The sequence below is a fragment of the Pongo abelii genome, chromosome 2 (assembly GCF_028885655.2).
Source record: "Pongo abelii isolate AG06213 chromosome 2, NHGRI_mPonAbe1-v2.0_pri, whole genome shotgun sequence".
In the NCBI taxonomy this organism is placed as follows: Eukaryota; Metazoa; Chordata; class Mammalia; order Primates; family Hominidae; genus Pongo; species Pongo abelii.
The window spans coordinates 186,077,381-186,082,096 of record NC_085928.1 but is presented as its reverse complement, the minus strand read 5'-3'; positions in this window follow the sequence as shown (position 1 = coordinate 186,082,096).

Genomic DNA, 4,716 nt, shown 5'->3' with positions numbered 1-4,716 from the left:
TTAATATATACAGGAAAGCCTTCAGTTGATCTGCTATGTATTCTCTGCCTTTTTATTCAAGACACTAATAGAAGGTACTAGAACTAAGGATAGATAAATTAGGCCTGAATACAACTCTGACATCAACTTTAATATTAAGGTATAAATTAAAAATTTGTGATAATAACAAAGAAAAACAATGGCAGATAAACTTCATCAATTTTGATTATTTCAACCCCAATTTCTTTTTTCTTTCTCTGTATTGTAACTTCCAGCCTGAGTCTCCCAAAACATAATTTATATATTTATTATCCTTTCCAAGCATCTTCTAATTTTACAGCCAATGACAGCAACTCAATTACTATTGTCAAGAAAATAATAAAAACAATAGGAAAACTTAAATAATAATGAATTAATACGTAAATAAAAACAGTGACTGTGGTCACTTTTCTGCTTTCATTAACTGTTTCTCGTCAGTTTTCTTCTGGTATCATCTGGCCTGTTCTAAATGGTAAACTATCAAAGCAATAATAATATTATTACTTTAAAAAGCCTCATTCTGAAACTTATCAAGGGCTATTTGGTAAAATATAATTCCTTTTCATTTGTGTTTTCTCTTCCCTTAGAAGATTTATTATATTGCATTTTATACTCACCTCAAGAAAACAAAGAACTATTCTCCAGCAATTTCTGAGTTTCTTTTACCCTTCATAATGTTTATTGACTGGCATATGTTTCCCAACTCTGTGAGCCAATAGTACAATAAATTTAAGTTATCAGTAAACTAAACGAGACATTAATGGTAAAATTATTTTGACTCAGGTTATAATATTTCTCACATGCTTCTGATTTGCTATCATCATAAAACTCATTTATGTGGATTATAAAAGTGGCTCTTCTGATGAATTATGTAATGCTCCACTTACTAGTCAAGAAAAAAGCCATTTTGTATTCATTTTATTTGCTCCCTTCAATTGAAATTTTTCTTCTTAACATTGTTATTGAATCTTATAAAATGTTTGTTAAAAATCCATATTTGGCATAAAATACATATATAAATTATAATTCTGAGAGTATATTTCAGTACCTTGAGATCTGATCTCTGCTATATATTGTCTAAATATTCCTAATTTTTTCTCTCAAATAAAACACTTTTAAAGAATACTTACAGCCCCTCTCACAATCACATTTTTGTTGTTGTTATTGTTGTTGCTACTATTTTCTGTCCCCACTTTTGATAGGAAGAGTGATGGCATGACATAGAGACATAATGGGTTGCTGCACTAGTAACTCAACGAGGCTGTCATCTGAGCCTGCGGGGTTTTCATGGAAAAGTTTTCCTGAAGTCATGCTAAGGTACCCCCAAATTATTTCAATATGAATTTTCTGTATTCTCAGTAAGAACTGCAGATTTGTCTCACAGAACCCATCTTTAGTAAAACTGAAACCCTCTTGCTAAAATTTGACACACTCTTGAATAGAAAGATGCCTCTGATTAGACAACAATGTAAGGCTCAGTATAGATCTGTTTCTGTCAATTCACAGAAACTGTATCTAATGTAGTGTTATAGTAGTGATATGGTTTGGGTCTGTGTCCACATCCAAATCTCATGTCGAATTGTACTCCTCATGTATCAAGGGAGGGACCTAGTGGGATTGGATAACAGGGGCGGTTCCCTTTATGCTATTCTCATGATAGTCAGTAAGTTCTCAAGAGATTGGGTTGTTTGATAAGTGTCTGGTGCTCTCCCTTCTCTCTCCTGCCACCGTGTGAGATGTGCCTTGCTTCCCCTTCGCCTTCTGCCAGATTGTAAGTTTTCTGAGGCCTCCCCAGCCATGTAGAACTGTGAATTTTAGACTTTTGGGTTAATTCTGGAATGAGTTAAGACTTTGACTATTGGGAAGGCATAATTGTGTTTTGAAATGTCAGAGGGACACGAGATTTGGGAGGAGCCGGTGCTTAATCATATGGTTTGGCTCTGTGTCCCCACCCAAATTTCATCTTGACTTGTAATCCCCATGTGTTGAGGGAGGGACCTAGTGGGAGGTGACTGGATGATGAGGATGCTTTCCTTTATGCCATTCTTTTGATAGTGAGTGAGTTCTCATGATATCTGATGGTTTAAAAGTGTGGCAATTTTCTTTTCTCTCTCTCTCCTGCCAGCATGTAAGACATGCCTTGCTTCCCCTTCAGCTTCCACCATGATTTTATGTTTCCTGAGGCCTTCACAGCCATTTGGAAATGTGAGTCAATTAAGTCTTTTTTTTAATAAATTACTCAGTCTCAGGCATTCTTCATAGCAGTGTAAAAGTGGACTAATACAAGTAGAAACCTGCGAAAAAGGTTTTTACAGTTAGTATGAAGTATGTTAGGTCAAAAACAGAATGATAATTTTTTTCACTTATCAAGGATCATCCATTTTTGGAGAGTATCAATGAAAAAAAAGAGTTACCTAAAAAGTAAACTATTGCTAAACATGTTATAAGTTTAAGTAATTGCAGAAAATCAGTTAAAGAATGGTTGATGTTAATACTCTTAATAAATTTATAGTGATTCAAGACTAAATAAACAAATTTGACCTATTTGTTATACTTTGGTAATTTTATCAATATCACTTTATCTGTGACATATATAATATTGAGTTCTTTGATTGATGTTAAACAAACAATAACAAAACTTTTGACAAAATCTTAAAACCTAGCAAAAAGAGTTCAGAATGGTAATTTATTTGAAAACTCTCCAATGAGTCATATTTGAGAAAACCAGAAATATAATTTAATAAGTGAAAACTTTGGGAATCTGACACCTGCCTTTGGGTAGTTAACATGCTATTATCTGTAAAAAGGGCCAGACATTTGTTTCTGTAGATCAAATCTTGTACTAAATGTTTTGCTCTTTCAACTCTTCTATTGACAGTAATGTGCCCTACAATAGTCTCAGCTTACTGCCTGGAATGTTCCAAGCTTTGGTGCTGGAAGAGAGAGTCTATGCTGATCCCAGTGGATGCCAGGAGTTAAGACAGAGTTGAGAGTACAGGGAGAGCAAAGTGTCTAGATTTTTCAGGACCAAGTAACTAAGACAAGAAAACCACAAGGAAAAAGAATGCTGGCAATCTACAGAGCATCCCTATTCAGTATTCAGAAGAGTATTGATTACTGCATATGGCATATGTATGAGGAAACTGCCCAAGTACAGAAAAATAACAAACTGAAGAGATCAAAAGGAATAGTGCTCAGGATTGCACAGTGACAAATATAGAACCAGCCAGACCAGAAAAACTCATAATTTATGGAGCATTAAGAAGAACACTCAGAAATACCATTCCTCACTAGTGGTAAGTAATTATCCTAAGTCAAACACTGCTTCCAATTTGTCAAACAAAAAATAAAACAAGATTTATAAGTGTCAAACTCTATCCAAGTAACTTATCCACCTGTCATGCATGCAATTAAAGATTACCCTGTATGCAAAGAAGCAGTAAAATCACAGCTCAGAAGGAGAGAATAATCAATACCTTAATCAATAATTTGAGAATTGATAGAGAGCTGAAACATGCTAAAATTAGCAGACAAGGATATTAAAGCAATTATATTAACTGTATTCCATATGTTCAAAAAGTTAAGAAAACAAATAAGATCTCCAAAAAAAAAAGATCCAATTTGAACTCTTAGAAATGAATATTATATTGTTTAAAATTAAAAAAATACACTGATGGAATAAATGACAAACTAAACATTGCAAAAGAAAAGATTAATAAACTTGGAGACATAACAACAGAAGTAAACAAAATGTAACATAGAGAAAAATAATTTTTAAGAATGAAAAGAGCATGAATGAATTGTAGGAAAACCTCAATGACCTAATATACACACAATCAAAGACCCTGAAAGTGGGAAATGGTACATAAATAAATAAATATATATCAAAATTGTCCAATTTTGAAATAAAGTCCAATAGATAAAAAAACTCAATGACCCCAAAGCGCAAGAAAAATGAAAAAAAAAGACCCAAGCCACACTGTACTCAAATTGCTCAAAACCAGTGATAAAGAGATAATCTTAAAAGCAGCCAGATGGCAAGAAAGTGGGTGGTGATGATATTATCACAAATTGGTAGCAACAGTCAATAGAAATTTACTACAGATAAAGAAGGCTTGGATCCTTTTCCCAATGAAAACAGACTAAAAATTCTTTTCTAGTGCACAATGAACATTTACTAACATAGAACATATTCTTGGCTGCAGAAGAAGTATCAATGAATGTAAAAGACATTACATAATATAATGTATTTTCTCTGATAAAAATAGGATGAAATTAGAAATAAATAAGAAAAACACATTTTGAAAATTGCCAAACATGTATTTGGAAACTAAATAGAACACATCTAAACAAAAAAATAGAAAGTATAATGGACTGAATTAAAATAAAAATAAAGTACATCAAAATTTGTAGGATGGATCTAATATAGTATTTAAGGGAAATTTATATCAGTAAATGCCTGGTTTAAAAAAGAAAATTCTCAAATTGATTAAGTCCTAGGAAAACAGAAAAATACAATAAATAAAATATAAACCAGTAGAACAAAAATCATAAAGATCAAAGAGGGAGAGAGCTAGACAGAGAGACAGACACATAGAAAGAGGAAAATCAACAAAATAAAAAAGTAAGTATATGAGAAGATTAACATAGTTGATAAATTTCTAGCCAAATTAATCAGGTAAAACTTAAAAGAAAGAC